The 12,758-nt window shown below is 51.7% G+C and overlaps 1 pseudogene; it reads right to left on the reverse strand.

Moving 5' to 3' along the window:
- Positions 1-11,857: 11,857 nt before the first annotated feature.
- Positions 11,858-12,406, reverse strand: LOC103292902 (ubiquitin-conjugating enzyme E2 B-like; annotated as a pseudogene).
- Positions 12,407-12,758: the final 352 nt, after the last annotated feature.

Raw genomic sequence — 12,758 nt, forward strand, 5'->3', positions numbered from 1 at the left:
GGGAGGTTTGCCAGCCAGCCCCACCTCCAATCAGGCTGATTGGTTGGCCTCAGTGCACATGATAGCGACCAGTCATTCTGGTCGTTCGGATGTTCTGATTATTTGGCTTTTATATATATATATATATATATAGATGTGTCTTGGTCTGGGCCTCTTTAGGTTCATCTTGTTTAGGACTCTCTGCACTTGCTAGAATTGTATGTCTATTCCCTTTACCAGGTTGAGGAAGTTTTCAGTCATTATTTTTTTCTTTTTTTTTTTTTTTTTTTTTTTTAATTTCTTTATTGATTAAGGTGTCACATATTTGTCCTCATCCCCCCATTCCCATCCCACCCCTCTCCCCACGCATGCCCCAATCCCCTGTTGAACTTAACCGTTGGATAGGCTTATATGCATGCATACAGGTCCTTTGGTTGAACTCTCCCCCTCCCCCCACCCTCCCCCTACCCTCCCCTATCCTCCCTCTGAGGCCCGATAGTCCGATCGATGCCTCCTTGATTCTGGTTCTGTTCTTGTTCCTCAGTCTATGTTGTTCATCATTTCCTCTAGATGAATGCGATCAAATGTCACTAGATATATACTAATAAGAACTGAATGTGAGACGAGCAATAATATTTATGCTGACAGGCAAATGAATCAATCTGTAGCGAGCTTCCCCCTGGACCAACAGTTCTTTTGAGACCCAATTTCGATGTCCAGTAGTTCCTTATGTGTACATGTCAGCACTGACCCCTCAGCTCTGGATGGTGGACAAATGGTGGTAATGGAGGTCCGACTCCCTCTGGTTTGGTCTCGGCCGAACCCAGGGGCACGGCGTCACCTGGACTAAGGGGCACGTGGCCTCACCCATATCCAAGGGGCGCGTGGTCTCACCCGGGCATGGGACCCAGCCTCACCCGGATGGATCCAGGGGCGCACGGCCTCACCCGGACCCAGGATCTGGCTTCACCCGTACCCAGGGACACTTGGCCTCTCCCAGACCCAGGGGCACGTGGCCTCACCCGGGCTTAGTTGCACAAGGCTTCACCTGGATCCAGGGACACATGGTCTCACCCGGACCCAGGAACGTTTGGCCACTCCCAGACCCAGGGCCACTTGGGCTCACCCGGGCCTAGGTGCACGAGGCCTCATCCGGATCCAGGGACGCATGGTCTCACCCGGACCCAGGGACGCTTGGCCTCTCCCAGACCCAGGGCCACTTGGGCTCACCCGGGCCTAGGTGCACGAGGCCTCACCCGGATCCTGGGACACATGGTCTCACCCGGACCCAGGGACGCTTGGCCTCTCCCAGACCCAGGGCCACTTGGGCTCACCCGGGCCTAGGTGCACGAGGCCTCACCCGGATCCAGGGACACATGGTCTCACCCGGACCCAGGGACGCTTGGCCCCTCCCCGACCCAGGGCCACTTGGGCTCACCCGGGCCTAGGTGCACGAGGCCTCACCCGGATCCAGAGACACATGGTCTCACCCGGACCCAGGGATGCTTGGCCTCTCCCAGACCCAGGGCCACTTGGGCTCACCCGGGCCTAGGTGCACGAGGCCTCACCCGGATCCAGGGACACATGGTCTCACCCTGACCAAGGGATGCTTGGCCTCTCCCAGACCCAGGGCCACTTGGGCTCACCCGGGCCTAGGTGCACGAGGCCTCACCCGGATCCTGGGACACATGGTCTCACCCGGACCCAGGGACGCTTGGCCTCTCCCAGACCCAGGGCCACTTGGGCTCACCCGGGCCTAGGTGCACGAGGCCTCACCCGGATCCAGGGACACATGGTCTCACCCGGACCCAGGGACGCTTGGCCTCTCCCCGACCCAGGGCCACTTGGGCTCACCCGGGCCTAGGTGCACGAGGCTTCACCCAGATCCTGGGACACATGGTCTCACCCGGACCCAGGGACGCTTGGCCTCTCCCAGACCCAGGGCCACTTGGGCTCACCCGGGCCTAGGTGCACGAGGCCTCATCCGGATCCAGGGACACATGGTCTCACCCGGACCCAGGGACGCTTGGCCTCTCCCAGACCCAGGGCCACTTGGGCTCACCCGGGCTTGGGTGCACGAGGCCTCATCCGGATCCAGGGACGCATGGTCTCACCCGGACCCAGGGACGCTTAGCCTCTCCCAGACCCAGGGCCACTTGGGCTCACCCGGGCCTAGGTGCACGAGGCCTCACCCGGATCCTGGGACACATGGTCTCACCCGGACCCAGGGATGCTTGGCCTCTCCCAGACCCAGGGCCACTTGGGCTCACCCGGGCCTAGGTGCACGAGGCCTCACCCGGATCCAGGGACACATGGTCTCACCCGGACCCAGGGACGCTTGGCCTCTCCCAGACCCAGGGCCACTTGGGCTCACCCGGGCCTAGGTGCACGAGGCCTCACCCGGATCCAGGGACACATGGTCTCACCCGGACCCAGGGACGCTTGGCCTCTCCCCGACCCAGGGCCACTTGGGCTCACCCGGGCCTAGGTGCACGAGGCCTCACCCGGATCCAGGGACACATGGTCTCACCCTGACCCAGGGATGCTTGGCCTCTCCCAGACCCAGGGCCACTTGGGCTCACCCGGGCCTAGGTGCACGAGGCCTCACCCGGATCCTGGGACACATGGTCTCACCCGGACCCAGGGACGCTTGGCCTCTCCCAGACCCAGGGCCACTTGGGCTCACCCGGGCCTAGGTGCACGAGGCCTCATCCGGATCCAGGGACGCATGGTCTCACCCGGACCCAGGGACGCTTGGCCTCTCCCAGACCCAGGGCCACTTGGGCTCACCCGGACCTAGATGCACGAGGCCTCATCCGGATCCAGGGACACATGGTATCACCCGGACCCAGGGACGCTTGGCCTCTCCCAGACCCAGGGCCACTTGGGCTCACCCGGGCCTAGGTGCACAAGGCCTCACCCGGATCCAGGGACACATGGTCTCACCCGGACCCAGGGACGCTTGGCCTCTCCCAGACCCAGGGCCACTTGGGCTCACCCGGGCCTAGGTGCACGAGGCCTCACCCGGATCCAGGGACGCATGGTCTCGCCCGGACCCAGGGACGCTTGGCCTCTCCCAGACCCAGGGGCACGTGGCCTCACCCGGGCCTAGGTGCCCGAGGCCTCACCCGGATCCAGGGACACATGGTCTCACCCGGACCCAGGGACGCTTGGCCTCTCCCAGACCCAGGGCCACTTGGGCTCACCCGGGCCTAGGTGCACGCGGCCTCACCCGGATCCAGGGACACATGGTCTCGCCTGGACCCAGGGGTGTGTGGGCTCTCCCAGACCCAGGGGCGCTTGGCCTCGCCCGGGCACGGGATCCAGCGTCATCCGGGTCCAGGGGCACTTGGCCTCACCCGGACCCGGAGTCCGGCCTCACCTGGACCCAGGGGCATGTGGCCTCACCTAGACTCAGGGACGTGAGGCCTCACTTATACCCAGAGGCGTGTGACCACACCCGAGCCCAGAGGCGCGCAACCCCGCCCGCATCCGGGTCTCAGCGGGGCCCCGTCTTCCCGATCCCAATTCCTGCCGGTCAATCCCCCCTCAGCAATTCCCCTGGCCATCCTTCCGGAGCTCCAGTATGGCTGCTGCAGAACTCGTCGGGCGGCGGCTCGGCGAAGCTCCGGTGCACCCGGTGCATGGCGGTGGGCCAGTCTGGCGTCGCTGTGTCGGCCCTTGGGTCTGCATCGGTGGCCGGTCGCCGAGCATGCGCACTTGGCCGCTTCCGGGGCGTTGAGATTCTTGACGGACTCAGAGGTCAGCAAGCGCGGAGTCTCCCACCCCATGTCTCATAGGGGCTCGTCTGTCCGTGCTTGGCTGCCAGTGGAGCCGTCCCCTCAGCCGGAGACCGCCGGGGGAACTGCGCCGAGCACGTTCCAGGCCGCTGTTGTATCGCCTGAGCCATAGTTCTTTTGTGTCGCCTGAGCTGTAGTTCTTAAAGTGTGGTCTTTGGGTCACCGGCATCAGCATCATCCCACATCCCCCTCTTTTATTCTAGTTGTAGAGCATCTACTCAGCCAGCCCTATGGTGGTCTTGGATCGTGTCTGCTCTGCTCTCTTGTCGTAGTCTCAAAGTTGTTGTGGTAGGCAACAATCAGGCTTCCGCCCTATGCCTCCATCTTGGTCCTCCTTTGTATAGTTAAGTCTTGATTGTTGTTGGTGTCACTGGGGGGGCTCTCTTTGTCTATAAAGGAAGAGTTGCTGTGCAGGAGACACGTTTATGGGCCGGGTCTTGGTGCAGCAAAGCTTTGGCGCTCACTGAATATTCCCGTTGAATGTGTCCCTTATGCACGTGGTTGAAATCTGGTGTCATCTCCCACAGACCACTAGATGCCCTCGTTTCTGGGTCTCCAATGGGGTGTAGATCAGCTACTGCCTTAGGCACTCAGCAAGGATTACAGCAAAAACTGTAGTTTCTTCCTCCTGTCTGAGTGGCCCTGGAGCAGTCCGACTAGAACAGCAGATCATCTGGTCCGCTGCCAGAGGGCAGGCCACCCACATGCATAAGCCGTTGCTTGGGGCGCCGGTGTGCCTGCAAGACTTGCGGGGCAGGTCTTCAAGACGTGCGGGGCGGGTCCCAGGGCGGGGCGGGGTCTCAGGGCGCCAACAGGCCATGGTGCGGCGAGCCTCGATGGCTGTGAGTCTGGTCCTTCTGCTTTCCATGTATCTAAGTCCCCTCGTTCCGCACTCCAGCGCAGCAAACACTGATTGCTGGGCGCACCTCTGCAAGAGTCCCGCCTCTCCCCGCAGGCATCTGGGTCTCCCGGGGTTCGCCAGAAGATGGGTTTCAGGGTGATGGAGAGCTAATCTCCCTTAGGTTTGGAACAAAAGCCCCTTTCCCCCGCCACCAGCCAGACCCACGCACCTCCACACCTCATCCCCTCCGATTTCGCTGGGTGCGAGGCAACAGAACAGCCTTTAACCTCCGCCGCCATCTTTTTCAAACTTCTCAATTTGTACTTCTTAATCCCTTCATTTCAGTCAACTTTACTGAAGTCTAGCGCCGCCGGGAGGTGCACGGAAAGGGCGCCCGGGCCTCCGTCCGGTGCGCGGTGCGCGCGTCCCGCGAAACCAGGCGCGCGAGGGCCGCGCGGCTGGGACGGGCGCTGGGTGGCCGCCGAGCTCCAGGCACCGCCATCGCCGTGTCCAGTCATTATTTTTTTCAAATATGTTTTCAATCTCTTGCTGTCTCTTTTCTCCTTCTGGTACCCCTATGATGTGAATGTTGTTACCTGCTGCCTACCTGGTGTGTTGGTTCTGTGGCCTCTTGGTGGGAGCCAAGGTCAGCCACTGCTTGTGTCTGGCTCGGGGCCACCTGGTAGGAGCTACAAAGTGATCTTCGACTTGGTGTTGAACTATCCTCATTTTGTTTACTCTTTTTTTCTTTTTGCTGTTCTGATTAGGTGTTTTCTGCAACCCTGTCTTCCAAATTGCTGATTTAGTACTCTGCTTCATCTATTCTGCTGTTGACTCCATCCAATGTATTCTTCATTTCAGTTATTGTATTCTTCATATTTGACTGGTGCTTTTTGCCTGTTTTCTATCTCCTTTTTAATGTTTCCTACTTCTGTTTCTTGGAGCTCTCACTGTGATCACCTATTTTTCCCTAAGTTCATTGAGTATCCTTATAATGAGTATTTTGGATCTGCATATGTAGATTGCTTGCCTTTAATCTGTTTAGTTCTTTTGCTGGAGTTTTGCCCTATTCTTTCAACTTGAACATGTTTATTTGTTTTCTCATTTTGGCTGACTCCCTGTGTTTGTTTCTGTGTATTAGATAAATTTGCTACATCTCCCAGTCTTGGCAGAGTGTCCTTATACATTAGGTGTCCTCAGAGCCCAGTAGCATATTCTACCTGTTCACCTGAACCAGGTACACCAGGGGTGTCGCTAGTGTGATTTGTGTGTGCCCTCCTGTTGTAGTTAAGCCTTGATTGTGCTGGCACATCAGTGAGTGAAACTAACCCCCATGTTGACTGGTTGTGAGGACTGGCTATGACTTTAGGAGACAAGCTGTTTGTGGGGGCTGACCTCACAAAGCAGGATTTGCTTTAGCAAGGCTCATATGCTTGCCAAGTCTACCCTTTGGGTGTGTCATTTGTAGCACTAATTGGGTGGTGCTCTGGTGTGGTCTGAGACTGTCCACCTGGTGTGTTGGTTCTGTGGCCTCTTGGTGGGGGACAAGGTCAGCCACTGCCTGTGTCTGGCTTGGGGCCACCTGGTAGGAGCTACAAAGTCATCTTTGACTGGTAGCTGCCTGTGCTAGGTTTGGAGGCACCAAAGAGTGGTTATGCTGTGAACTAAGGCTGGTTACCACTAGTGCTGTGTTTTGGGCCACTTAGTAAGAGATAAAAGGCATGGTAAGGCCAGCCACTTCTTGTTTGGGATTTGTGGACCTTTGAGAGACTTTAGGAATGTCCATAGCACAGGCCCAGGCTAGCCCCTTGTGTAGGTTAGACTCTGAAAGAGGTTCCAGACAGGTGCATGAATTGGGTGGGGTAGGGTCTCAGAAAATCACCAGAGTGGGCAAGGGCAGTGAAAGCCAAGTTAATGGACACTTATACTTAGTGCCCACTTGTGCCTGCAGGCTGTGTGAGGGGAGGGCTCAACAAAAGCATAATGGAGCCTGCAGGCATCCCCTGGAGAAACCTCTTCCTCCATCCCTCAACCTGGAGCCAGACAATGCGGTCTTCCCATGTGTCACTGTTGCCTTTCAAGCTGCTATCCCTTTGCTGGAGCTTAGGGTGAGTGTTTGTGAGTGAGTCTGTGCATGGGCCCTTTTAGAGGATGTCTGGCACTCAAGTGGCCCTCTAGCTGAGTTCCTGCTGGTTTTCAGTAGTTCCTGACAGCTATTGTGGGGCATCCTCTTCCTGGTACTAGTGTTCCAGGCTGGGGATCCCAGTGTGGGGCTGGGACTCCTTGGTCTTCAGTGGGGACTTCTGTAGATATCCCTCCTGATTCAAAACCACCACACATGGGTATGGGACCAGCCTATTTCACATCTTTTTCTCTCCTATCAGAATTAACATGGCTTTTTCTTACATCCTTACTCATAGGAGTTCTGTTCAGCTAATCTTCAGTTGGTTCTCAAGGGTAGTTGTTCTATAATTTAGTTGTAATTTTGATGTAATCATGGGAAGCAGTGAGCATTTACTTACTCCACCATCTTGACCAGAAGTTCTGTCATTCTTTTTCTTTTTAAGTAATTTATGATAAAACAGAATAGGTGAGACAGAAATTTATGTGGACATGTTTTTTGAGTAAGATATAAGAAAAGTAATGAGTTTAATTTTGTGTCCCAAAGTATTATCTTATTTTCAAATAGCAAGAATTTCTTTAGTGATTTGCAAAATGCTAAGTTAGCTATGTTTTGTTTAGTATCGTATCATTTTAATGTTGTATTCTATATTTTTTAAAATATTTTAAAGTGAAGCTATCAATACATTCATTCATATGTACAGCTAAATAAGCTGCATGTTTAAGAATAATTTCTAGCCCTGGCTCGTGTGCTCAGTTGGTTGGGGGTTGTTGGAGATTGCAGTTTGATTTCCGGTTAAGGGCACATGCCCAGGTTGCAGGCTTGATCCCTGGTAGGGAATGTTCAGGAGGCAGCCTATGTTTCTCTGACATTGATGTTTCTCACAAATATATATATTTTTAATTGATTTCAAAGAGGAAGGGAGAGAGAGAGAGAAATGGAAATATCAATGATAAGAGAATCACTGATTGGCTGCCTCCTGCACACCCCACACCAGGGACTGAGCCCACAACCCAGGCATGTGCCCTGACCAGGAATCAAACCGTGATCTCCTGGTTTATAGGTCGACGTTCAACCACTGAGCCACTCTAGCCAGGCTCACATCAATGTTTCTCTGTCCCTCTCCCTCTCCCTTCTTCCTTCTCTAAAAATCAATAAACTATTCTTTGGAGGGGGAGGGGGAGAAAGAATCATTTCAGGCCTAGGCTGGGTGGCTTAGTTGGTTGGAGTGTTGTGTCCAAACACTGAAAAGTTGTGGGGTCGATTCCAGGTCAGGAAATATAGCTGGGTTGTAGGTTCGACCACAGGCAACTGATCCACATTTCAGGGTTCTATCAATAAGAACATAGGAGAGAATGGATATTCTCGGTGTGTTGAGGAAGATGGCGGCTGTCGGTGTCAGGAGCGGAGTGAGCGGGGGCAAAGGCTTCTACTCTGAGATGGAAAGCGGGTGGAGGTGCTCCAGCGTGACCCAACTTACATTTATTTCCTATTTTTATTATTTTTTGTTAATCCCCACCAGGGATTACTTTTCCCATTGATGTTTTAGAGAGAGTGCAAGCGAGGGAGGGAGAGAGAGAGAGAGAAAAATATCAATGTGAGAGACACATCAATTGGTTGCCTCCCACACATTCTCCAATCAGGGCCAGTGATCAAACCTGCAACCCAGGTATGTGCCCTTGATTGGGAATAGAACCTGCAACCCTTCGGTGCGCAGGCTGACACTCTAACCATTTAGCAACACTGGCCAAGGCTCGGCTTACATTTTTTTTAATATATTTTTTTATTGATTTCAGAGAGGAAGGGAGAGAGAGATGGAAACATCAATGATGAGAGAGATCATTGATTGGCTGCCTCCTGCACACCCCCCACTGGGAATGGAGCCCACAACCCGGGCATGTGCCCTTGACCAGAATCAAACCTGGGACCCTTTAGTCCGCAGGCCGATGCTCTATCTCAGGGGTCCTCAAACTTTTTAAACAGGGGGCCAGTTCACTGTCCCTCAGCTCGTTGGAGGGCCGGACTATAGTTTAAAAAAAAAACTATGAACAAATTCCTATGCACACTGCACATATTTTATTTTGAAGTAAAAAAATAAAATGGCAAAAACACCCGCATGTGGCCCGTGGGCCGTAGTTTGAGGACGCCTGCTCTATCCACTGAGCCAAATCGGCTTACATTGTAAAAGAATCACTGTAGCTACTGCCTGGAGACTTAACTGTAATGGAGGGCCTGGAGGGCAAAGGAAAAATTGGGGCCCAAGTGCTACTACCTATCATTGTTCCCCCTTTGGTCGGCAGCTGTTGTAATTTGTTTCCTTGAATGGATCTAGAAAGAGAAGGTTTGTGGGAGAATGGGATACAAGAAAGAGGGCAGTGAATGCTGAGGGCGATGGTTCATCACAGCCTGGGTTTCTGAGTGGGGCACTCCTGAAGAGAGAAAGGTGTTTCCTGGGAACTGGGCAGGCACTTGCTCTGTTTCAGGCTGGAAGAGAACAAGGATTCTTATTACAAGACTAGAGGCCCGGTGCTTTTGAGATTGTCAATGTTTGAATAACTAAATTTGTCCTCAGCCTGGCCTCTCCGACATCCCCTGAGGGTTCCTGGATTGTGAGAGGGTGCAGGCCAAGCCGAGGGACCCCACTGGTGCACCATCAGGGCTGGGAAGGGACGTGGGAGGTTGGCCAGCGTGGGAGGGACCACAGGAGGGTTCCAGGGCATGTCTGGCCTGTCTGGCACAGTCCCGATTGGCTGGACCCCAGCAGCAAGCTAACCTACCAGTCGGAGCATCTGCCCCCTGGTTGTCAGTGCACATCATAGCGAGCGGTTGAGCGGCCTGAGTATATCATTAGCATATTACACTTTGATTGGTTGAATGGAGGACTGGACACTTAACATATTAGGCTTTCATTTTATAGGATTATTGATTATATTCCCTAAACTGTTCTTTACATCCTCATAACTGTTTTTTGTAACTTCTAGTTTGTGTTTCTTAATCCTTTCATCTTTTTCAGTCATTGGCGAAAAGTGACGAACATCAGGAGGACGCAGTCAGCAGCACCTCCACCCATCCCGGAGGGGGTCGACCACCCACCCAGGAGGGGGTGAACCACACCATCATGATAGGCTGAACATTTGGTAACTTGGAAACAGAATTCAATCTCAGGTCTGTTGCCCTCTGAGGAAACCCAGACTATGTGTGTGAATGGATGTGTCCTTTTGGTTATAGGCAGGGTGGGGTGAAGGTAGGTTGGGTCCCTAGAAATAAACAAATGAGGAGCAGACCACAGTGTCCTTAGGGGCCTCACAGTGGAAGGTCAGCACCGTGAGGCAGAGGCCAGGTGCTGACGTCTGTCCCAGTGCCCGCATGCCTAAGTGCTCAGTCAAGGCCATCTGGTGGTAATGTTGAATATAAAGCAGTCACTTTGGTCTGGGGGACTGAGTCAGCCAGCTGTGACATCTATTGACCCCTTGGTGCGGGTAGGGAACGAAGCCTAATGCTTGGCTGAGAGATAGAGGGCATGAATTCTGACTTGTTGCCCGTGTCCTGGGGCAATGACCTCTGCTCCCCCACCACCACCACCTGGATCCCAGGCGGGAGGAATTGACTAATTAGCATCTGGTTCTTGTCTTAGACTGCACCTCGTTACAGAGTGTTGACTTGAGGAACATAACATGTTTTATGTACTAAAAAAGGGAAATCAAAAAGCAATTCCTACAACAGTCTGAAAGAAATAAGCCTAATTACCTAGACAATTGGTAACAACTGCATAAGGAGTGACTCATGGTGACTAGAGCATTCTTTTACTGTTTCTGGTTCCAATACATGCTTTCCCCTTTGCAATGCACATCAGCAAATGGAGCCCCTGCCACACCTCTCTTGCCTCTCATCTTAATTCAAAATTTAAATCTCACATGGGTGTATCTGATTGGTGAAGCATACAGCCCATCAGGTGCAATGGCGGCGGGGAAATGCAGCATTAGCTTTCTATATTCTGCACACAACACTGCACTAGCAGGACATTGGAAAAGGAATAACAAATCAACCCATACTACCTACCAGACCCTTCAAATGCCTTTGATTAGCCTCTTGAAGACTTGGTTTGGCAGCAGCATAGGAATTTTTTAAGAAAATGCATTCTGGAAAACTATAACAAAATGATACCAAGTAGCTAAAAGTTATGTCTTATGCCTTTTATTTGGGTAGATGTTTAGGATCTGCGAGGGGAGGACTAGGTGTACAATATCCAGTGCCCTGGGCAGCAGCAGGGTCATATAGTCCCGGGCAATTCTGCCGAGGCCACAGCTCAATCACATACTGAGGGCTACAGTGTGGGGAGGGGGCAGATAATTGCTTGCTTTCTGAATAATCCTAATGGGATGGTAAATTTATTATTATCAATAACATCTTCCAAATTCCATTCATTATAAATTCCCTCAAGGAATAGCCTTAAGAATTTGTCTGGACCAAAAAAAGGAAACAAACGCTAAGCTAAAAATAAAAAATTCCAATATTCCTAGGCCCAGCTCCAGATTGGCCTCAATCACCTACAATACTTTCAAGAATCAGAGAGCCAATCTCAACTGCGATGCCCATTCAAAAGTAATTCTTGGCTGATGAATTTATTAGCTCAATTTCCTGACCCAACAAGTTATCTCATTACATTGTGTGGGAGTAAGTGCCCTGAGCATATGCACAAATCATGCATGTGTGTGCACACGTGGGCACGCACGCACACACACAGCATTCTTCACAGGCGCTGAAGCTGGATGACCTCCATCCCTGCCTTGCTCTACCACTTCCTGGCTGTGTACCCTCAGACATGTTTCTTAACCTCTCTGGGCCAGTCTCCTCATCTGTAAAGTGAGAGTAACAGTTGCTTTTTCCATTGTTATGGGGATTTAATGATTTAACAAAAATAAAATGTTTTTTAATAGACCTACATAATGTGTATATTCTGCCATGAAAACCCCACACCAACATTATACATTTGGAAGAATACAAGCAGCATATATTACAAATTGATGTAAGCAGTAACTTGGTTCACACCATGCAATAAAAAAGTAATTAATCAAGACACACAAGCTTTTGTATATTTAAACTGAAGGGCTTTTTTATTTCTGCAGAATCCTTAAAACCTGTGGTGCTTAAAATGTGTTAGCCTTTCTACTGAGAGGTGAATATACACAACAATGGTGGAAAGGATTATCAGACCAGTTGTCTATCATGGAGCCTTCCAGCTTTGCTCAACAATGGCCGAAGCTCTCTTCTCCGTTGTCTTCCTGATAAAGTTGGCTGCCTGGCTTTCAGCTGGACTGTTTGGATCCAGTTCACGCAGCCGAGACTGCGTTGATGCTCAGATAGAAGATACATCAGATGTTGGACTCCACGGATTCAGAAGGTTATCTAAACATACGCTACCATCAGCATACACATTTGGATGAAACACTTTGGTTATAAACGTAACAGTGGGAAGTTTATTTGGATAATCCTCAGAAAAGCTTATTTAAACGTACCATCTTCAAAAGGATTCTCTTCAGGTCCAAATATAACTATTCCGTGCATGAAGTTGCTTTTAAGATGATGCGCCACTGACAATCAAAGGTGGGCTCACTGGCAATCACTTAAAATTCTCATGAGCCTCCTCTGGACCACAGTGGACATGCTCCCCCGCTGCCCCAGTCAGTCTCAAACACAACACTTCGAAGAGTGTCTGACACACATACTAATTGCTAACTACTGTCTCTATCATTATGTTATTACCATTGTTCCTCTCTAGCTTAGCAAATACCAAGATAATAATGAATCTAAATATATTCTGTATTCATGGATCACAAATACTGGCCCATTACCTAAATTCTGAGATAACACTTCCCCTTTGGGCGGGGGTGGGGGAGGGGTGGGGGTTTCAGAAAAAATTTGCCAGTCTAGTAAATAATACATGACAAATTGTTTAATAATGTTTGAAGTGGGAAAAGAAAGAAAATCATTTTCCACAGCACAGAGCTACAAACCA

Source organism: Eptesicus fuscus, chromosome 17, assembly GCF_027574615.1.
Source record: "Eptesicus fuscus isolate TK198812 chromosome 17, DD_ASM_mEF_20220401, whole genome shotgun sequence".
Classification (NCBI taxonomy): Eukaryota; Metazoa; Chordata; class Mammalia; order Chiroptera; family Vespertilionidae; genus Eptesicus; species Eptesicus fuscus.